Genomic DNA, 24,157 nt, shown 5'->3' on the forward strand with positions numbered 1-24,157 from the left:
CAGATTGTGTCCTTGTACTGTAATGATACAGGTACTGGGTGACGGCTTTCTCCTGGTCTAGCAGGCGAGAGAACATCAGCAGGGTGGAATTCCAGCGAGTCGGGCTATCGCAAATCAGGCGTCTCATCGGCAAGTTGTTTCTACGCTGAATGTCCCCAAAGCGTGCCATGGCCTTGTAAGAGCGCCTGAAATGCCCACACAACTTCCTGGCCTGCTTCAGGACGTCCTCTAAGCCTGGGTACTTGGACACAAATCTTTGCACGACCAGATTCAGCACATGTGCCATACAGGGTATGTGGGTCAGCTTTCCCAAATTCAACGCAGCAATGAGATTGCTGCCGTTGTCACACACCACGTTGCCGATCTCATCTCAAGCTTGTGCGGGGTCAGCCATTGCTCCACCTGTTTGTTAAGAGCAGCCAGGAGAGCTGCTCCAGTGTGACTCTCCGCTTTCAGGCAAGACATGTCTACCACTGCGTGACACCGTCGTACCTGGCATGCAGCATTGGCCCTGGGGTGCTGGGGCTGTGTAGCTGGAGAGGAGATTGCGACACCAGCCAAGGAGGAGGAGGAGGATGACGACAGCGAAGCGGTGGTAGCAGGTGGAGAGGAGGTGGCTGGAGGCCTGCCTGCAAGCCGTGGAGGTGTGACAAGTCGGTCCGCTGCGCAGCCACGTACTCCCTGCTTGCTGCCATCGGTCACCAGGTTGACCCAATGGGCTGTGTATGTAATGTAGCGGCCCTGCCCGTGCTTGGCAGATCAGGCATCCGTGGTCAGGTGGACCCTTGACCCAACGCTGTTTACCAGACATGAGACCACTTGCCTCTCAACTGCACGGTACAGTTTGGGTATGGCCTTTTGTGAAAAATAATTGCGGCCTGGTATCTTCCACTGCGGTGTACCAATGGCCACAAACTTACGGAAAGCCTCCGACTCCACCAGCTTGTATGGAAATAGCTGGCGAGCTAATAGTTCCGCCACGCCAGCTGTCAGACGCCGGGCAAGAGGGTGACTGGCAGACATTTGCTTCTTACGCTCAAATACTTCCTTCACGGACAGCTGGGTACTGCTGTGGGCAGAGGAGAAGGAACTGCTGAAGGGAAGAGGCGGTGTGGAGGAGGGTGGCTGTGAAGGTGCGCGGGAGAAAGTGGATGAAGACAATGCACCTGAAGGAGGAAGAGGAGAAGGAGGGCGGCTTGTCTTTTGAGGGGTGCTGCTTTTTCTCAGGTGTTGTTGCCATAGCTGTTTGTGTCTTCTCTCCAGGTGCCTTCGTAAGGCACTTGTCCCTACGTGAGAGTTGGCCTTTCCACAACTAAATTTTTGCTGGCAGAGACAACAGATGGCTTTGCTCCGATCTGAGACACACACGTGAAAAAATTTCCAAACCGCTGAGCCCCCCTGGGGTGTTGGCGCTACGGTGGCATCAGCAGCTGACATTGAAGGGCATGTTGGCTGGCTGGCCATAGCTGGCGATACATGGCGCCGGACACTGCCCCCAGCTGTTTCGGAGGACGAGCTCCCTCTGCTTCTATCATGGAGTCGTCTCCTCCTACTCCTCTCTGACTCCCCCTCTGAACTGTCCCCCTGGTCATCCCCTCTACCGGGAACATATGTGGTATCCGTATAATCGTCATCATAATCCTCCTGGCCAGCTTCGCTTTCCCCAGACACCTCCTCAACTGCACCAACTTCAGGTGGTTCATCATCCCCCTCCTCACACGATACGTCCATACTATCGCCACCTAACTCAGACGTATAAGGTGGTGTACCTGCACCTTCTTCTTGTTGTTGCAGTAGTGGCTGGAAATCAGTGATTTCACCACCACCACCAAATAACTCCTGCAAAGTGTCAAATGCAGCGGATGTGGTGCTTGTACTAGCGCTGGTGGCACTGGCTGCGGGAGATGAGGTCTTCTGTGTTAAATACTCAACCACGTCCTCACAATTTTAGGAAGTGATGGCACGTGCCTTCTTCTGAGCACTGTATTTTGGGACAGGTCTGCATGAAATCACAGCAACACCACCTCGCACAGACCTGCCGGTGCCTGGTGGCCTTCCTCTGGGTCTGCCTCCACCTCTTCCTCTACCTGGTTTGTCCATTTTGTCCACCTCGGATGGATGCTAGGTATATACAGTGAGGTGGGTTCACTCAACACAACAGGTAGTAGGATGCAGTGAGCTGGGTTCACTGAACAGTAAAGGTACTTAGATGCAGTGAGGTGGGTTCACTTAACACAACAGGTAGTAGGATGCAGTGAGCTGGGTTCACTGAACAGTAAAGGTACTTAGATGCAGTGAGGTGGGTTCACTCAACACAACAGGTAGTAGGATGCAGTGAGCTGGGTTCACTGAACAGTAAAGGTACTTAGATGCAGTGAGGTGGGTTCACTCAACACAACAGGTAGTAGGATGCAGTGAGCTGAGTTCACTGAACAGTAAAGGTACTTAGATGCAGTGAGGTGGGTTCACTCAACACAACAGGTAGTAGGATGCAGTGAGCTGGGTTCACTGAACAGTAAAGGTACTTAGATGCAGTGAAGTGGGTTCACTCAAGACAACAGGTAGTAGGATGCAGTGAGCTGGGTTCACTAAACATTAAAGGTACTTAGATGCAGTGAGGTGGGTTCACTCAACACAACAGGTAGTAGGATGCAGTGAGCTGGGTTCACTGAACAGTAAAGGTACTTAGATGCAGTGAGGTGGGTTCACTCAACACAACAGGTAGTAGGATGCAGTGAGCTGGGCTCACTGAACAGTAAAGGTACTTAGATGCAGTGAGGTGGGTTCACTCAACACAACAGGTAGTAGGATGCAGTGAGCTGGGTTCACTGAACAGTAAAGGTACTTAGATGCAGTGAGGTGGGTTCACTCAACACAACAGGTAGTAGGATGCAGTGAGCTGGGTTCACTGAACAGTAAAGGTACTTAGATGCAGTGATGTGGCTTCACTCAAGACAACAGGTAGTAGGATGCAGTGAGCTGGGCTCACTGAACAGTAAAGGTACTTAGATGCAGTGAGGTGGGTTCACTCAACACAACAGGTAGTAGGATGCAGTGAGAACAGTAAAGGTACTTAGATGCAGTGAGGTGGGTTCACTCAACACAAAGCTAGGTATATGCAGTGATGAGGTGGGTTAAGTAAACACAACAGGTACTGCAGTATATGCAGTACTGGGTAGTACAATGTGCAGCTCCCTGTCACACACACAGGTAGTCACTGAATGTGCTGGGCTGCTGGCAGTGACACACACACACTATCAATTGCAAGGCTGTGCATGCAACAAAAGTGTCAGTTTGACACACAGAAAAAAAAAAAGTACAGGATGAGCTCTGAAAAGAGCTATTGAGGGGTGCTATAAAAGCAATAACAATCAGCCAGGAGTAAGATAAGCAGCCAAGAGCCTAACTAATCTGTCCCTAGAAGAACAAGTCTGCAGCAGCTGTCCCTACTCTGTCTCTAGCAGGCACACGAGTGAGGCTAATGGCCGCCGGAGCCTGCCTTATATAAGGGGGGGGGGGGGTGTGGGGCTCCAGGGCTTAGTGTAGCCTGAATGGCTACAATGTGCCTGCTGACTGTGATGCAGAGGGTCAAAGTTGACCCTCATAGTGCATTATGGGGCGAATCGAACTTCCGCAAAAGTTTGCCTGGTGCAGGCGAACGCGAACCCCCAAAGTTCGCCTGGAACCGTTCACAGGCGAACCGTTCGCTACATCTCTACTAGGAGTGTGCGCCTGTCTGGTCTGACTGTGACTTGCACCTTAATATATACTGCACTAGACAGTGACTGGACACAGAGGTCTGCGATATAACACAGTCAAAATAGAACTAGAATAGCACTTTTGATCTTGCAGTGTATTCTGCACACGGAGTAACTAGGAGTGTGTGCACGTCTGACTGTGACGTATGCATCAATATACACTAGACAGTCACTGGATGCAGAGGTCTGCAATATGACACAATCAATAGAGAACTAGAATAGCACTTATGGTTTTGCGGTGTATTCTGTACATGGACTCACTAGTAGTGTGCGCACACCAGACTCTGATGTGCACCTCAATATACACTAGACAGTGACTGGATGCAGAGGTCTGCGATATGACACAATCAAAATGCAAAAATCAGAATAGCACTTATGATCTTGCGGTTTATTCTGTACACAAAGTCACTAGGCATGCGCACCCGTCTGACTGTAACGTGCACCTCAATATATACTGCACTAGACAGTGACTGGGCGCAGAGGTCTGCGATATGACGCAATTAAAATAGAACTAGAATAGCACTGATGATCTTGGGGTGTATTCTGTACACGGACTCACTAGGAGTGTGCGCACGCATCTGACTCTGATGTGCACCTCAATATACACTAGACAGTAACTGGACTCTGAGGTCTGCGATATGACAAAAGAAAATACAACTAGAATAGCACTTATGATCTTGGGGTGAATATAAACTGAGAAGGATATGGATATTAGTGATGCTCAAATACCCCTTTTTAAAATTCGAGTTTGGTCGAATTCGAATAGTAAATTATTCGAGGTCAGTCGAATATTCGAGTCGAATAATTTTTACTATTCGATTCGACCTCGGACTTCGAGCTCACTATTTGAGTCGGTATTCGAGCTAACTATTCGAGCTGACTATTCGAATTGGCCTTAAATAGCTTCCCAACACTTGTTTTGAGGGTTAATGATGCAAGAAACATATTTTTTTCCAAGTGACAACAGCAAGTGATTATGTGGGGATGTTCCTTTAAAAAAAAAAAAAGGTGAAAAGAGAAGTTGTGTCCAGAATTTTGTTCAGTACTGTATATACTTCTTCTTCTTCTTCTTCTTTATCTTCTATATCTTCTTCTTCTTCTTCTATATCTTCTTCTTCTTCTTCATCTTCTTCTTCTTCTTCTTCATCTTCTTCATCTTCATCTTCTTCATCTTCTTCATCTTCATCTTCTTCATCTTCTTCTTCATCTTCTTCATCTTCTTCATCTTCATCTTCTTCATCTTCTTCTTCATCTTCTTCATCTTCATCTTCTTCATCTTCTTCTTCTTCTTCTTCTTCATCTTCTTCTTCATCTTCTTCATCTTCTTCTTCATCTTCTTCATCTTCATCTTCTTCATCTTCTTCTTCATCTTCTTCATCTTCTTCATCTTCATCTTCTTCATCTTCTTCTTCATCTTCTTCATCTTCATCTTCTTCATCTTCTTCTTCTTCTTCTTCTTCTTCTTCTTCATCTTCTTCTTCATCTTCTTCATCTTCTTCTTCATCTTCTTCATCTTCATCTTCTTCATCTTCTTCATCTTCATCTTCTTCATCTTCATCTTCTTCATCTTCTTCATCTTCTTCATATTCATCTTCTTCATCTTCTTCTTCATCTTCTTCATCTTCATCTTCTTCATCTTCTTCTTCTTCTTCTTCATCTTCTTCTTCATCTTCTTCATCTTCTTCTTCATCTTCTTCATCTTCATCTTCTTCATCTTCATCTTCATCTTCTTCATCTTCTTCTTCATCTTCTTCTTCTTCTTCTTCTTCTTCTTCTTCATCTTCTTCTTCATCTTCTTCATCTTCTTCTTCATCTTCTTCATCTTCATCTTCATCTTCTTCATCTTCTTCTTCATCTTCTTCATCTTCTTCATCTTCATCTTCTTCATCTTCTTCTTCATCTTCTTCATCTTCATCTTCTTCTTCTTCTTCTTCTTCTTCTTCTTCTTCTTCATCTTCTTCTTCATCTTCTTCATCTTCTTCTTCATCTTCTTCTTCATCTTCTTCATCTTCTTCTTCATCTTCTTCATCTTCTTCTTCATCTTCTTCATCTTCTTCTTCTTCTTCATCTTCTTCTATATCGTCTTCTTCGTCACTTATTTCTCTTTTCATTTTTTTTTTTTTAAAGAAATGCAGCTATTTTTGAGCGTAACAACAAATAGCTGGTGGCGCACGCATGTTGGAAGCGCCATTGTATGTGCTCCCTGGCAGTGGAAACACACAGACAGCAGGAGGTAAATTTAGCAGCAGGAGGAGGAGGATGAGTGTGTGGCAGCATGCAGTCAATGAGGCAGGCAGCGTGACATAATAGCCCTGGTACCTAGCGGTGATACCATGGCTGTAAATAAACACAACAGGAGGTCCCAGACAGCGGTCGTGCAGCCCACATTGTGTCCAATACACAACTGGGACAACACAGTTTTCAACCCGGGCACCTCAGAAAAATTAAACCTTTTTTTGTAATGGTTTTGTAGTTTTGGTTTTACAACCAATTACACAGATATATAGCTATTTTTTGACGTAATAGCTGGTGGCAGAGTGGCAGCAGAAGGTAAATCTGTGTACCCTGGCGGTGGGAAACACAGACAGACAGCAGCAGCAGCAGGAGGAGGAATGGAGGAGAGTAATTATGTGAGCAGCTATTGTTTGACGTAATAGCTGGTGGCAGTGTGGCAGCAGAAGGTAATTCTGTGTACCCTGGCAGTGGGAAACACAGACAGACAGCAGCAGCAGGAGGAATGGAGGAGTAGTGTGAGTGTGGCAGCAGGTAGGCAGCGTGACATAATAGCCCTGGTACCTAGCGGTGATACCAGGGCCGTAAATAAACACAACAGGAGGTCCCAGACAGCGGTCGTGCAGCCCACATTGTGTCCAATACACAACTGGGACAACACAGTTTTCAACCCGGGCACCTCAGAAAAATTAAACCTTTTTTTTTTTTTAATGGTTTTTTGGTTTTTGGTTTTACAACCAATTTAGCTATTTTTGGACGTAATAGCTGGTGGCAGAGTGGCAGCAGAAGAAGGTAATTTTGTGTACCCTGGCAGTGGGAAACACAGACAGACAGCAGCAGCAGGAGGAGGAATGGAGGAGTAGGCGAGCAGCTATTGTTTGACGTAATAGCTGGTGGCAGAGTGGCAGCAGAAGGTAAATCATCTGTGTACCCTGGCAGTGGGAAACACAGACAGACAGCAGCAGCAGCAGCAGGAGGAGGTATGGAGGAGCAGTGTGAGTGTGGCAGCAGGTAGGCAGCGTGACATAATAGCCCTGGTACCTAGCGGTGATACCAGGGCCGTAAATAAACACAACAGGAGGTCCCAGACAGCGGTCGTGCAGCCCACATTGTGTCCAATACACAACTGGAACAACACAGTTTTCAACCCGGGCACCTCAGAAAAATTAAACCTTTTTTTTTTTAATGGTTTGTTTGGTTTCGGTTTTGCAACCAATATAGCTATTGTTTGACGTAATAGCTGGTGGCAGAGTGGCAGCAGAAGAAGGTCATTCTGTGTACCCTGGCAGTGGGAAACACAGACAGACAGCAGAAGGGCAGTACACAGCAGCCCACTGTAGGTGTAAAATGTGTGGCTGCAGGCGACGTAATAGTCAAAGTGAACCAGGCTGGCTTAGTGAGCAGGAGCCAGGAGGTGGTAAAGGGTGGTAAGGCACATTAACGATGGTTCCGGCAGCCAGTTCATGTCCCCCTCTCGCCGACAACAGGGGCCAGGAACTCGCCTTCCACCCACGCCTGGTTCATCTTGAGAAACGTCAGTCTGTCCACAGACTTGTGAGACAGACGTGAGCGTTTCTCGGTGACCACGCCACCAGCTGCACTGAAGCAGCGCTCGGACAGCACGCTGGAAGGGGGGCAGGACAGCACTTCCAGGGCGTACTGCGCTAGCTCGCTCCAGATCTCCATGCGCTTGACCCAATACTCCATGGGATCAACAGGGGCATCGCTGTCAAGCCCGCTGTACGACCCCATGTAGTCAGCCACCATGCGGGTCAGGCGCTGGCTGTGACCGGAGGAGGATGCTGCTGCATGCATCTCCTCTCTAGTCACTGCTGCCGGAGCCTCTACAGTCCTGTAGAGCTCGTGGCTGAGAGACAGCAGGTCTGTGGGGCGCTTGCTGCTGCTGGATGCAGGCACCTGCTGCTGCCTCTGTGCTGGCTGCTGGACAGTGGGGGTGGAAGGCTGGGGGAAGGCTTCCTCCAAGCGCTCAACAAGGGCCTGCTGCAAGCTCCTTATTTGTTGCGCTGGGTCTCCTCCTGCAGGCGGCAGGAACTGGCTCAACTTCCCCTTGAGGCGTGGGTCCAACATCATGCTGATCCAGATGTCCTCCCTCTGCTTCATCTGGATCACCCTGGGGTCCCTGCGCAGGCACGCCAGCATGTGCGCTGCCATTGGGAAGAGGCGGGCCACGTCTGCTGGCACATCGACGTCAGTGCTGTCCTCATCCTCCTCCTCTGCCGCCTCATCCTCTCTCCACCCCCGCACCAACTCAGCTGCGCTGTGCTGATCCCCCTCATCAGCAGCCAGGTCAGGGACCTCCACCAAGTCCTCCTCCTCCTCCCCCTCAGAGGTGGACTGCGCAGCTGGTTGCCGCTCCTGCTGGTCCAAGGCTGCCGCTCCCTGTTCCAGCAAACCATCGAGGGCCCTGTTCAGCAGAGAAACCAGGGGCACCCACTCGCAGACCATAGCATGGTCCCTGCTCACCATGTTTGTGGCCTGCAGGAAGGGAGCCAGCACAAAGCACACCTGCTGCATGTGCCTCCAGTCATCATCGGGGACGATGGACGGGATGTTGCTGGTCTTGTCCCTTCTCCGAGCTGCGGAAACAGTGGCCAGGGCAAGGTACTGGTTGACAGCGTGCCTCTGTTCAACCATACGCTCCAACATCGCCAGGGTGGAGTTCCAGCGAGTCGGAACGTCAATGATCAGCCGATGGCGTGGCAGATCCAGCTCCTTTTGCACGTCTTCCAGGCTCGCACAGGCTGCAGCCGAGCGCCGGAAGTGACGCACAACATTCCTTGCCGTTTCCAGCAGTTCGCCCATCCCCTGGTAGGTGCGCAGGAACTTCTGCACCACCAGGTTCAGCACGTGGGCAAGACAGGGGATGTGGGTCAGGTTTCCCCTGTCTATGGCAGCAACCAGATTGGCCCCATTGTCGGACACCACCTCTCCGACTCTGAGGCCTCTGGGGGTCAGCCAAATCCTCTCCTGCTCCTGGAGTTTGGCCAACACGTGGGCTGCCGTCAGCTTGGTCTTGCCAAGGCTGACCAAGTGCAGCAGCGCTTGGCAGTGGCGGGCCTTCACGCTGCTGCTGAGGCGGGGGGTTTGGCCAGGTGTGGCGGAGGATGGCAGAGGATCGGAGGAACCCGCTGCAGTTCCCCTGACCCTGCGGGGTGGCACCACCCACTGTGTTGCTGCTGCTGCTGCTGCTGTGCCCGCTGCTGCTCTCCCATCCTCACCCCCTTCCACCAAGCTGACCCAGTGGACAGTGAAGGACAGGTAGCGGCCTGTCCCGAAGCGGCTGCTCCAGGAGTCCATGGTGACGTGGACCCTTTCACCAACCGCGTGCTCCAGCCCTCGCTCCACATTGGCCATCACAAAGCGGTGCAGTGCTGGAATGGCCTTGCGGGAGAAAAAGTGTCTGCTGGGGAGCTGCCAGTCTGGGGCTGCACAAGCAAGCAGCGCCCGCATGTCGCTCCCCTCCTGCACGAGCGTGTACGGCAGGAGTTGGGAGCACATGGCCCGTGCCAGCAAGCCGTTCAGCTGCCGCACGCGACGGCTGCTGGGAGGCAGAGCCCTAACCACCCCCTGGAAGGACTCGCTCAAAAGGCTCTGGCGTGGCCTTTTGCTGACACGGGAATCACCAGACACAGCGGAGGAGGCCACTGAGGACTGGCTGCCAGAACAGGCCTCAGTGTCGGCGGCAGGAGTTGCAGAGGGGGGAGGAGCAGTGCGTTTCCGCACTCCTGCTGGTGCTGCTGGAGGAGCAGGAGGGCGGGTGGCTGCTGTTGCTGCTGCTGAAGGCTGTGCAGTGATGGGTGTGGTGCCACTGCCAGCACCAGATGCCTTCAGCCTCTGGAACTCCTCATGCTGGTGGAAATGTTTAGCCGCAAGGTGGTTGATCAGCGAGCTGGTGCTGAACTTTAAGGGGTCTGCACCTCTGCTCAACTTCCGCTGACAGTGGTTGCAAGTGGCGTACTTGCTGTACACAGTGGGCATGGTGAAAAAGCGCCAGATTGGTGACAGAAACATCCCCCTACGGCATGGAAGCGCTGCTGCCTGTCTCCCTGTGGTGGTTGGGGGGGGGGCTTGGGTGCGGCTGGTGGTGGTACTGGCTGATGCTGCTGCTGCTGCTGCTGAGCCTGAGACACCAGCAGGCTGTGGGTCGCTGCCAATGCTTGCAATGATGCGCCTCCTTGCAAGGCCCACAAGCGCATCCTCCTCCTCCTCCGAGCTGCTGAGGACGACATCCCCTGGAGGTGGTGGCACCCAGTCTCTGTCTGTCACCGGGTCATCAACATCATCCTCCCCCTCCTCAAACATGTCCTGCTGGGATGATGACCCCCCAAACTCCTCTCCTGATGCATGGATGGGCTGCTTGACTGTCGCCACAGTCTTGCTGTCCAATCCCTCATCCCCCAAAGTGCCCATCAGCATCTCCTCCTCAAAATCGCCAACAACAGCAGACAATTGACTCATCATGCCTGGGGTCAAAAGAGTGCTGAATGAGAGGTCGGCGACTGACGGTGAACTGGCCTCCTCCCCAGACCCTGCTGGGCGGCTGCTGCGAACAGGGGTGGTGGTGGTGGTGGTGGTGAGGGTGGAGGCCTCGGATGCAGAGCTGATGGCGGGCTGCTCATCCTCCGTCATGAGTTGCACCACAGTGTCTGCATCCTTTTCCTCAATGGGACGTTTCCGACCCGGCTGGAGGAAAATCGGAGCAGGTGCTACACGCTGCTGCTGCTGTGTCTCTGCAGCGTGAGTTGCAGATGCTCCTGCTGGGCGGCGCCCAAGGCGTCCACGGCCAGTGGCTATGGGAGGAATGTTAGCCACTGACGCTGCTGCTGCTGCTGCGGAACTGTGCATGGTGGCGCGCCCGCGGCCGCGGCTTGCCACAATGCTGCTCCCTCTCCTCCTGATTCCCTTGCTGCCCTTCCCCTTGCCCAAACCGCGCTGGCTGCCACTTCCAGACATCTTAAATGTTTTGGGCGTATAGACAAAAGTTTTGTAAAAGGGCGGGTGAAAAGTGGGGTACTTTAATGGAGTGGGTTGGTTGGTGAGGTGACTGAGTGAGTGTCCCCTAGTACAGTAAGTAAGTAGTAACAGTCAGGAAGTACAACTAGCAGTTACAATAATCAGTAGTAATCACAAGTAAATTTAGTGTGTGTACACTCAGACAGTGAGTGCACGCACGCAGGAGCTAGTAGCCTATGAACACAGTGACTGAGTGTCCTAGACTCCTAGTACAGTAAGAGTAAGTAGTAACAGTAAGTAGAACTAACTAATTACAATAATCAATCAGCGATCAGAAGGAAATGGAGTGTGGGTGGTGTGTGTACACTCAGACAGTGAGTGACCGCACGCAGGAGCTAGTAGCCTATGAACACAGTGACTGAGTGTCCTAGACTCCTAGTACAGTAAGAGTAAGTAGTAACAGTAAGTAGAACTAACTAATTACAATAATCAATCAGCGATCAGAAGGAAATGGAGTGTGGGTGGTGTGTGTACACTCAGACAGTGAGTGACCGCACGCAGGAGCTAGTAGCCTATGAACACAGTGACTGAGTGTCCTAGACTCCTAGTACAGTAAGAGTAAGTAGTAACAGTAAGTAGAACTAACTAATTACAATAATCAATCAGCGATCAGAAGGAAATGGAGTGTGGGTGGTGTGTGTACACTCAGACAGTGAGTGACCGCACGCAGGAGCTAGTAGCCTATGAACACAGTGACTGAGTGTCCTAGACTCCTAGTACAGTAAGAGTAAGTAGTAACAGTAAGTAGAACTAACTAATTACAATAATCAATCAGCGATCAGAAGGAAATGGAGTGTGGGTGGTGTGTGTACACTCAGACAGTGAGTGACCGCACGCAGGAGCTAGTAGCCTATGAACACAGTGACTGAGTGTCCTAGACTCCTAGTACAGTAAGAGTAAGTAGTAACAGTAAGTAGAACTAACTAATTACAATAATCAATCAGCGATCAGAAGGAAATGGAGTGTGGGTGGTGTGTGTACACTCAGACAGTGAGTGACCGCACGCAGGAGCTAGTAGCCTATGAACACAGTGACTGAGTGTCCTAGACTCCTAGTACAGTAAGAGTAAGTAGTAACAGTAAGTAGAACTAACTAATTACAATAATCAATCAGCGATCAGAAGGAAATGGAGTGTGGGTGGTGTGTGTACACTCAGACAGTGAGTGACCGCACGCAGGAGCTAGTAGCCTATGAACACAGTGACTGAGTGTCCTAGACTCCTAGTACAGTAAGAGTAAGTAGTAACAGTAAGTAGAACTAACTAATTACAATAATCAATCAGCGATCAGAAGGAAATGGAGTGTGGGTGGTGTGTGTACACTCAGACAGTGAGTGACCGCACGCAGGAGCTAGTAGCCTATGAACACAGTGACTGAGTGTCCTAGACTCCTAGTACAGTAAGAGTAAGTAGTAACAGTAAGTAGAACTAACTAATTACAATAATCAATCAGCGATCAGAAGGAAATGGAGTGTGGGTGGTGTGTGTACACTCAGACAGTGAGTGACCGCACGCAGGAGCTAGTAGCCTATGAACACAGTGACTGTCTGACTGAGTGTCCTAGACTCCTAGTACAGTAAGAGTAAGTAGTAACAGTAAGTACAACTAACTAACAATAATCTATCAGTAATCAGAAGGAAATAGAGTGTGTGTACACACAGACAGTGAGTGAGTGCACACACGCAGGAGCTAGCTAGTAGCCTATAAACAGTGACAGTCAGTGAGTGTCCTACTCCTAGTACAGTATAACTACAATACTATTAGTAAAGGACAGCAGAAATACTGGTATAGATGAGAGAAATAAACAGAGGACAGCTGCCCACAGAGGCAAGGCCCCCCTGAGGCCTAAACCTGTAAGCTTGCAGCAGCTGCCTGTCTCTAATGTAACACACAAGCTACTAACTAAAATACAATGTCTATCTAACTAACAACAATATAGGTGTATATGGCAGGTGTAGGTGAGCAAAAACGCTAGGTAAATGATCACAATAGAGCACTTGCTAAGCCAAAGCACAAAGGAGCAACTCTCTCTCTGTACAAGTCTCAGGCAAGCATGGAGAAACGGAACATGGCGGCCGCTATTTATAGGGTAGGGGCTGGCCAGGGTCCCCCTCTGTGATTGGCTGCCGTCAGAGGGCCTGGGAGCCCTCTGATTGGCTCTAAGGACATCAATCTGGGCTATGACGCTATTCGAGCTCGGTACCGAGCTCGAATAGCGCCGAGTTGCTCGAATAGCTCGAATAGTGAATGGGCTATTCGAGTGTACTCGGATAGCCCATTCGAATAGCTCCAGCTATTCGGAGCTCGAATACCGAGCTCGAATAGCTGAAAAAGAGCTCGAATATTCGAGCTACTCGAATATTCGAGCTCTGCTGAGCACCACTGATGGATATTTACTTTTAACCTCTTGAGGACCATGGGCTTAAAGCCCCTAAAGACCAGGCTATTTTTTACAAAAAGGGCCACTGCAGCTTTAAGGCTAAGCTGCAGGGCCATACAACACAGCACACAAGTGATCCCCCCCCCCTTTCTCCCCACCAACTGAGCCCTCTGTTGGTGGGGTCTGATCGCCCCTCCAGTGTTTTTTTTTATTTTGCAAATATTTATCTTTATTTTTGCCTATTTATTTATAAATTTTTGTTCCCTCCCTCCCCGCAGCTGGCCAATCACGGCGATCGGCTGTCACAGGCTTCAGCCTATGAGAGCCAATCGCTCTCTAATGTCCCAGGGGGACGGCCGTGTCACACAGCTGTCCCCAGTACAGCGCTGCTGCAGATTGCAGCGCAGATCGCAGCGCTGTACAATGTAATTAGATGTCGATTGTGTTCCGCCCACTAACAGGAGATGTGCGCGCAGCCTGCGCGTGATATCCTGCACTGCGAGCCCTAAGGACTTTACGGCGATCGGCGTTAGGCGGTCCTGGGGCTGCCGCCGCGGCCACGCCCGTCGGCGTGACGCGGTCGGCAAGCAGTTGAAATAGTACCAGTTGCCTGTCTCTCCTGTTGATCCTGTGTCTCTAATACTTTTAGCCACAGCCCCTGAACAAGCATGCAGATCAAGTTCTCTAACTGAAGTCAGACAGGATTAGCTGCATGCTTGTTTCAGGTGTGTGATTCAGACACTACTGAAGCCAAAGAGATCAGCAGGACTGCCAAGCAAATGGTATTGTTTAAAAGGAAACATCCATATCCCTCTCAGTTTAGGTTCCCTTTAATAACGTTCAGAGTGTGGGAAATGCTTTACTCAGAATGGAAGCCTTAATAGACACATGAGAATACACACTGGGGACCAGCCTTTTTTAAGTTCAGAGTGCGGGAAAGATTTCTATGACAGAGGAAACTTTCGTAGACACCAAAAAACTCACACAAGTGACAGACTGTATTCATGTTCAGACTTTTGTAAAGCACATGATAAGACACACAGACAAGGGGTCTTTGTCATGTTCAGAATGTGGGAAACTTTTCATATAGAAAGAGCCTTCAGAGACCGCAAAAAACCTCACACAGACGAGAGGCCTTATTCATGTTCAGAGTGTGGGACATATTTTACTCAGAATGGAAGCCTTAATAGACACATGAGAATACACACTTGGGAACGGCCTTTTTCATATTCAGAGTGCAGCAAAGATTTTCTATGAGAGAGGAAACTTTCATAGACCTCAAAAGCCACACAGGTGACAAACTGTATTCATGTTTAGACTTTTGTAAAGCACATGATGAGACACACAGGTAAGAGGCCTCTATCATGTCCAGAATGTGGGATATCTCAGATCCTGCTCCTTTTTTTTCCAGTTGGCCTTCCCGGCTACTCGGAGCAAACAGAACCATTGGAGATTGAACCCTCAGTTGCTCACAGTTTACTCAACTCGGAGGGAGATCACTGAGGCTTTGCACAATGAGTTTAGAGAAAACATTACTGATGAGGTTTCTGATCTAATGGTGTGGGAAGCCCAAAAGGTGGTCATCAGGAGCGTACTTCTCAAATTGGGATCTCTCCAAAAAGACAGACTGGCTAGGCATGAATTTCTTATACAGGGATGAGCAGAAAGTGCAAATTTACGCATCGTAGTTCGTAGGTGAAGTTTCAGAACTACGCTTACGAATTTACGCCTAGCAAAGTACCGTTGCGCGTAGCTTACGCCAACTATGCGTAGTTAACATGTGTATTTCGTAGTGAACTACGAATGTTTTACTCACGTCTAATTTTCCGCGTGCGATTGTATGCTTACGCATTGGAAAGGGGAATGTACGCATAGAAGAGTTCCCGGTATAAGCATTTAACGAGAAATGAATGCGTAAAATTTTCTGCATACGGGCATAAGCATCCGCATACACTACGCTTCGCACAACGCGTAATTGCGTATTTTAACGTGTAGTCTACGGAATGCATACGAAGTGAATATTTGATTTCAAAGCTGTAGTTTGGCGAAGCGTAATTGCGTAAAACTATGCGTAGTTCCAGCGTAGTTGGCTGACTATGACCATCCCTATTCTTATATCTAAGATTCAAAAATTGGAGCAGCAGCATAATATGTCTCTAGTACAGGCCACATTACAGGAACTGCACTCTGAGAAAGGAACTCTTAAACCACTTACAAAGCAAATGTAAACTAAAATAAATGCTACAAACCAAGTTATTTTATGAATTTGAGAACAAACCTGGCACACTTTTGTCTAGATTGCTTAGGAAAAGACAGGCCTCTAGACTAAAAATTAAGAAGGGAAACTGTCACACTTGCAAAGATATAGCCAGCACCTTGAGACAATATTACTCTCAGTTCTATAATTTGAACTCTAGCCCAGCTACTGCTTCCAACCCTGGGAGTAGGAGGGCCGACATATCTAATTTCTTGGTGGAATTTGACCTCTCCCTAATCACCCCAGACCTTGCTGAGGAATTGGATCAATAACAAACAGTGATAACAGCACCAATGGGAATGACATGCTAGGATCGCCCCTGGAGTCACAGGGAAGTGTTCAGTAAACATCAAAGATCCGTACCGTCTAAAAGCAGCTTCTTTAGTTATAGCTTTTAAAAGTAGGGCATTTCATAAAAGCAATAGGTCATCGTGTGCTCCATCTGTATAATGATGAAGTAGTATAGTTACATCTGCACCGATGGATTAAGCGACGTGCCGGGATCACCCCTGGAGTCACAGGGACCGCATGTATCAGTTGAAAAGATCCGCACCATCTAAAACATAGGTATTTATTGAAGCTTCAATAAATACCTATGTTTTAGACGGTGCGAATCTTTTCATCTGTATGATGATGACGCATGGCATCATCAACATACAGATGGATGCGTTTCTCATTTTCTAGAGCGGGAATGGAAAAGGGTCATCGCTGCAATATGTAGCCACAATCGCATCGCAAAAATGCAGTCACACTCCCAAGGCGTTTGCATTTTGAAATCCGAGTGTTGAACCAGGTCTAAGTAACTGGATGCCAATTCCTTCTCAGGTGGTTGGCGAGTTCCTGGGCTTTTCACTTGAGGGTGTAAGTGGAGTACCCATTATGACAATCTATCTTCCTGATCCCATCCCCAATACCTCTCCTACCCCTATGCCCCCAACGCATCCTAAAAGAGTCTACGTTGTCGTGATGGGCGGTCAATTTTATTGGCCAAAATGTGTTTTATTTTTAGCCAATTTGTTTAGCCAAAGTACTCTGTCAAACAAGCATGTAGTAAAATAACTTTAGGGGGGGGAACAATTCATTAGGGCCCTTTTCCACTAAGCCTGTTTCTTTTTTTTTCTTTTTTGTGGACATTTCAGCCAACTGTTTGCCTGGACCAAACTAAGCTTCATCAGCGCGCTCTCATTCTGGTCCATCAAAGAAAAAGAAAAGCAAGAAAGAAAGAAAAAGAGAAAATAAAAAAAATAAAAAAATAAAAAGAGAGAAAAAAAGACACAAATCAACCATGGCTGGTATACCGATATAGCCCCTTATTCTCCACTCTCATCTTAATTACTTATGGCCCATTAAATTAGTAAAATTCATAAATCACTATATCCATTAAAGATTTTGAATTTCTTAAAGATTCATAGTTCACCCATTCCATATACAGTACATACACATTCTAGCAGAGGCGTAGCTAGGGTTTCAGCGCCTAAGGACAAAAACTGTTTTTGCGCCCCCTTCTGGGGGAAAATGGGCGTGGCCACACATCAAAATGTGGTTATGGGTGGAGTCAAAAGTTATTTAGATAGCTATATGTGCCTCCTCACCCCATTCAGATAGCCAGATGTGCCCCGCCCCTTTAAATAGCCAAATGTGTGTCCCTTTAGTTACCTAGATGTGCACCCCTTCACCCTGTTTAGATATCCAAATTTGCCCTTGTTAGATAGCCTTATTCTGCTTCTGTTAATGCTTCTGCAGAGGCAGGGAGAGAAGCAGGGGCACTTCGGGCATCCAGCGAGCCACCTCTCAGGCACGTGAGGGAGCAATGGCTGTGCTGAGCGCCCTCACAGTGCTGCACCCGGGGACATGTGTCCCCCCTTGCCCACCCATAGCTACTCCTCTGCATTCTAGCTAGCCAATCATAGAATCCAGGGGGGTCTTCCTTCTTCCAAAAATCTACAATCACTTTTGTTGAAATTATGGATGATATTATCACCATTTTAGATATTACTGGATTATGATTTTGCAAATCCAATCCAAAAAGGGCAGAAAGGGGCCCAAATTGGAATTTGATATTACATTTAGATACAAGATAAGTCTTTATGTCTTTCCAAAAAGTTTGTATTTTAAAACAACTCCACCATACATGACTACCGTATTTTCTACTGCATCTGTTCCACATCTTCAACAGATGTCATTTGTTCTAATTCTGTTCCCCCAAGATATTCAAGGTGTTAAATACCATCTCATTATAAACTTTTACTGCAACAGTTGATAAACCGGGATCTTGATTGACCATATATTACTAATAATATCATGTCCTTGTGTGTCATGTAATTGGATACCAAATTCAGTCTCCCATCTAATCCAAGGGCCCTTTATTGACCCACTATTATACTCCTTTATAAATTTATATAACCAAGACAGTGGCATGTTTGGTAGAGACTGTTCAAGTAGATGTTTTTCAATTCGATTAATTTTATTTCTCAGTGGGCCCTCTTTTTTTTTCCTAATTGGGATATAAAACTCTTCGCCTGTAACTTGCCAAAGGATCCAAAAGAATGTATTCTAAAAGGAAAATTCCTAACTTCAAACCCCCTCATTATTTCCAACAGATGTAGTAACCTGGTAAACTCTGGCAAGCCCATCAGGTTTAGCCAGCTTGGGTTGTATGTTATCGGTGAATTAGGCATACTTAGTAAGGAAGTGAGGGGTGAGATACCTCTACCACCTTTAATTGGTCTCATAATCTGGAATAACACCTGTAAAGATGGTTTTATTAACGGGTGGTTAGTATTATACAGTGGGATGCGAAAGTTTGGCAGCCTTGTTAATCGTCAGGATTTTCCTGTATAAATCATTGGTTGTTACGATAAAAAATGTCAGTTACATATATCATATAGGAGACACATGCAGTGATATATGAGAAGTAAAATGAAGTTTATTGGATTTCAGTGGTGCTCATCAGAGCTAGGATATCCGAGATACTTGGATATCCTAGCTCTTTTTTCACTATTCGAGCTCGAATACCGAGCTCGAATAGTATTAGCTACCGGGGCTGTGCTATCCGAGCGCACTCGGATAGCAAGCAGATATCCGGAGATATCCTAGCTATCCGAGCTCGGATAGCGTCACGTCTGACGTCACCTCGAGTCCTCACAAGCGAATGAGAGGGCTCCTAGCCCTCTGACTGCAGCCAATCACAGAGGGGGAGCCTGGCCAAGCCCCCCTCTATATATAGCGGACGCCATCTTGCCTCACTCGTCCTGCTTGCGACTTACTGACTAACTGTACTGAGAGACTGCTCCAGTGCGTTTTGCCTGTGTGCAAGTGCATTTATATTGTTCTAAACCAAGCATTTTTACACTCCAACACTTGATATTCAACTGTATTTCTTTGTATTGTAGATAGATTGTATTTTAGGCAGTTTAGTTTGTGTGATTAGGGACTAGGGAGGGAGACTGTCACTGCTGCAGCTGCAGCCAGCAGCTAGGCCCTGTGCCTAGGCAAGGCAGCCTGCCCTGCTCTGTGCTCTAGTCTCTAGTTACCTGTGCTCTCACCTGTCCTACTCTACTGTACTACTACTTCTGTGTTAGATAGATTTGTACTATTTTGTAGTTAGCAAGGCCCAGCTTTACTGCTATACCTGTCCTGTATCTGCTCTCTGTAATCTAGTCACACCTGTTCTATTATTTAGCTAGATTCTTCTATTGTTTAGTTAGTAGTACTGTAGTGTACTCTAGTCTGTGTATAGGGACCGTCCGTCACCGCGTTACCTAGGGTCTTTGTGTGGGCAGTGCACGTCTGCACTGTTCGCACCCTCTCGTTAGTGCTACACCCATCCTATTGTTTATATTACTTGTATTGTGTATTCGCTGAATTGTACTGTAGTCTGTGTATAGGGACACCGTCAGTCAGCATCAGCTAGGGTCTTTGTGTGCGCACTGCGCACTCTCTCGTTAGCGCTACACCAATCTCTGCTCTAGAGTACACCTGTCCGTCACCTCACACACCCACCACTACCAGTCCCACCCCATTAAAGTACCCCACTTGTCCCACCCGCCTTTACATACATTAGTTTTTTTTTTCATTTGTATAATATTACAAATATACGATGTCTGGCACTGGCAGCCGCGGTTTGGGCAGGGGCAGCAAGGGCATCGCCAAGAGAGGAGGTCGTGGGTGTGGCAGCCGCGCCACCACCACCATGCGCAGTTCTGCATCTGCACCAGTGGCTATTCCGCCATTAGCCACTGGCCATGGACGCCTTGGCCGCCCAACAGCTGGGAGTCACGCTGCAGAGACACAGCAGCAGCAGCAGCGTGTGGCGCAGATGTTCCTCCCACCGCCAGGTCATAGCCGTCCTATTGAGGAGAAGGACGCAGACTCTGTGGTGGAACTGATGGTGGATGAGCAGGCCTCCATTAGCTCTGGAACCGAGTCCTCCACCCCCGCTACCACTCCTGTTCGCAAGAGCAGCAGCAGCCGACCAGCACTGCCTGGGGAGGAGGAGGAGGAGTGCAGTTCTCCAGCCCCAGCGGGCGACACCAGCACCCTGTCACTCAGCACCTTCTTATCCCCAAGCACAGAGGGGCTATGGAGTGCTGTTGCGGCAGAATTGGAGGAGGAAGGAATGCTCATGGGCACTTTGGGGGATGATGTTTTGGACAGTCGGACAGTGGTGACTGTCCATCCGCCCATGCATGCAGAAGGGGAGTTTGTGGGACCCCAGCAGGACATGTTTGCGGAGGGGGAGGATGATGATGACAGGGTGAAGAACAGAGACTGGGTGCCAGGTCCTTGGAGTGGGGATGTCATCAGCTCTGAGGAGGAGGAGGAGGATGCATCTGTGGGCCTTGCTAGAAGGATCAGCATCGAAGGCATGGGCAGGATCACAAGTGGGCGCGGTATGCAGGCCACACAGCGTGCTGATCCGGAGACAAGTTCTGCCAGTGCCACCACCAGCTGCACCAAGACCCCCCCCCCCCCCCCCCCAACCACCACAGGGAGACCAGCGGCAGCAGCACCTTCCAGCCGAAGGGGCAACTTCACCTCCCCAATATGGAATTTTTTCACTCTGCCATATGTGGAGTGCAAGCAGTGGCGGCGCCAGGGGGGTGCTTGGGGGTGCTCAAGAACCCCCTAAATTTGTCCAAGCACCCCCAAAGCACCCCCTGTCGTGAACTGACTTCAGGCGTCTAAGAGAAGCAGCAGCCCGGAGCAGCAGGCAGGGCTATGGTAAGATGGCTGCCCGAAGCCCTGCTCTGCAGACTTGGAGTCTGCAGTGCAGGGCTTCGGGCGGCCATTTTCCCGTAGCCCTGCTCGCTGCAGGAAGGAAGAGGATCGTGGGAGCTGAGCTGCGCGCCACAAGGAGGTCGGAAGAGGAGGAGGTCGGAACAGGAGGTCTTCTGAGTAGGTGAGTAAATGGGTTTTACTTTTCTTTTTCAGGTGGTGCTGCTGATTGGGGTCAGATCTGATAAGGATTGTGCATATTGGGGTCATATCTGATACGGTTGTGCATATTGGGATCATATCTGATACGGTTGTGCATATTGGGGTCATATCTGATAACGGTTGTGCATATTGGGGTCATATCTGATAACGGGTGTGCATATTGGGGTCATATCTGATAACGGTTGTGCATATTGGGGTCATATCTGATAACGGTTGTGCATATTGGGGTCATATCTGATAACGGATGTGCATATTGGGGTCATATCTGATAACGGTTGTGCATATTGGGGGTCATATCTGATAACGGTTGTGCATATTGGGGGTCATATCTGATAACGGTTGTGCATATTGGGGGTCATATCTGATAACGATTGTGCATATTGGGGTCATATCTGATAACGATTGTGCATATTGTGGTCATATCTGATAACGATTGTGCATATTGGGGTCATATCTGATAACGATTGTGCATATTGGGGTCATTGAACGTGTTTTTTGTTCAAATCTGCTCACATTACGTGTATTTTCTTGAGAAAACCTGCACAATTATGTGAATTTTCTGGGGAAAGGGCCCTCTGTCTTTGCGTTGCACTTTTAAAGGGAACCCGAGGTGAGAATAATATCGAGGCTGCCATATTTATCTCCTTTTAAGTAATACCAGCTGCCTGGCTGCCGTGTTGGTCCTCTGCCTCTAATTCTTTCAACCATAGACCCTGAACAAGCATGCAGCAGGTCAGGGGTTTCTGACAATATTGTCAGAACTGACAAGATTAGCTGCATGCTTGTTTCTGGTGTAATTCAGTTCACTACTGCAGCCAATAGATCAGCAGGGCTGCCAGGCAACTAGAATTGTTTAAAAGGAAATAAATATGGCAACCACCATATCACTCTCACCCTGGGTTCACTTTAAATTACAGTTAGCCCCGCCCTCATCTGGTCGTGACCACGCCCATTTATTCGCCACGGCGCGCTTAGCACGCCACAGGTTGTAGCCACACACATTTTTTGCCGCGGCGCGCTTTGCGCGACGCAGGTCGTCAGCTCCCCCGGAAATTGGTCCAGCACCTGCATAGCACCCCCTACAAAAAATTCCTCGAGCCGCCACTGAGTGCAAGTATGCCACCTGCAACCAGTGCCGCAAGCAGCTCAGCAGAGGGAATGAGCCCTCTGCGTTTGGCACCACCTCTCTGGTCAACCATCTTGCAGGGAAACACTTTCATGAGCATGAGGAGTTTGTGAAGTTGAAGGAAGCTGGCAGTGGCAGTGGCTGACCCGCCACCACTGCGAAGCCGTCGGTAGCAGCCACCCGCCCTCCTCCACCTCCTCCAGCAGCACCAGCAGGAGTGCGTCAGCAACGAACTGCTCCTCCTCCCTCTGCAACTCCTGCCGCCGACACTGAGGCCTGTTCTGGCAGCCAGTCCTCAGTGGCCTCCTCTGCTCCCTCCACTGATTCCCATGCCAGCAAAAGGCGTCGCCAGACCCTGCTCAACGACACCTTCCAGAGGGTGGTCAGGGTTCTGCCTCCCAGCAGCCGTCGCGTGCATCAGCTGAACGGCTTGCTGGCACGGGCCATGTGCTCCAAACTCCTACCTTATTCCCTTGTGCAGGAGGGGAGTGACATGCGTGCGCTCCTGATGTGTGCAGCCCCCGATTGGCCAATCCCCAGCCGACATTATTTTGCACGCACGGCCATCCCTGCACTTCACCGCTCTGTGATGGCCAATGTCGGGAGAGGGCTGGAGCACACGGTGGGTCAACGGGTCCACGTCACCATGGACTCGTGGAGCAGCCGGTTTGGGCCAGGCCCCTATCTGTCCTTCACCGCGCATTGGGTCAGCTTGGTGGAAAGGGGTGAGGAGGGGGGAACAACATCGGGCACTGTCAGAGCAGCAGCAGCAGCAACAACCCAGTGGGTGGTGCCACCATGCAGGGTCAGCGGAATTGCAGCAGGTTCCTCTGATCTGCTTCCATCCTCCGGCACACCAGCCCAAACTCCCCGCCTCAGCAGCAGCGTGAAGCCCCGCCACTGCCAAGCGCTGCTGGAATTGGTCAGCCTGGGGAAGACCAAACTGAATGTGAACCATGTCCTGGCCAAACTCCGAGAGCAGGAGAGGAATTGGCTGACCCCCAGAGGCCTCAGAGTCGGAGAGATGGTGTCCGACAATGGGGCAAACCTTATTTCTGCAATCAGCAGGGGAGACCTGGGCCACATCCCCTGCCTGGCGCACTTCCTGAACCTGGTAGTCCAAAAGTTCATGCGGACCTACCAGGGGATGGACCGACTCCTTGAGGTGGCAAGGAAGGTTGTGCGTCATTTCTGCCTCCATCACTGCAACTGGGCGTGCCGCCACCAACCTCACGTCCATCATCTCCACGGAGGACTGGGAGCACATGCAGCAGGTGTGCTCAGTCCTGGCACCCTTCCTGCAGGCCACCAACATGGTAAGCAGGGACCATGCAATGGTGTGCGAGTGGGTCCCCTTGGTGTGTGTGCTGGACAGGGCCCTGTATGCACTGCTGGAAGAGGGAGCGGCAGCCTCTGACCAGCAGAAGCTGCAGGCAGCTTCACAGGCCACCTCTGAGGAGGAGGGCTTGGAGTTGGTGGAGGTCCCTGACCTTGCTGCTGATGAGGGGGAGCAGCAGAGCGCAGCTGGACTGGTGCGGGGGTGGAGAGAGGATGAGGTGGAGGAGGCAGAGGAAGAGGAGGACAGCACTGTCGGCTCTGGGGCTGCCGATGATGTGCCAGCAGACGTGGCCAGACTCTTCCCAATGGCAGCGCACATGCTGAGGTGCCTGCGCAAGGACCCAAGGGTGATCCAGATGAAGCAGAGGGAGAACATCTGGATCTGCATGATGCTGGACCCACGTCTGAAGGGGAAGCTCAGCCAGTTCCTGCCTGCAGGAGGAGACTGTGCCTAACAAATGAGGGATTTGCAGCTGTCCCTTGTGGAGTGCTTGGAGGAAGCCTTCCCTCAGACATCCACCCCCACTGCCCAGCCAGCACAGAGGCAGCAGCAGGTGCCTGCATCCACCAGCAGCAAGCGCACGCGCACCACAGA

Source organism: Hyperolius riggenbachi, chromosome 10, assembly GCF_040937935.1.
Source record: "Hyperolius riggenbachi isolate aHypRig1 chromosome 10, aHypRig1.pri, whole genome shotgun sequence".
Classification (NCBI taxonomy): Eukaryota; Metazoa; Chordata; class Amphibia; order Anura; family Hyperoliidae; genus Hyperolius; species Hyperolius riggenbachi.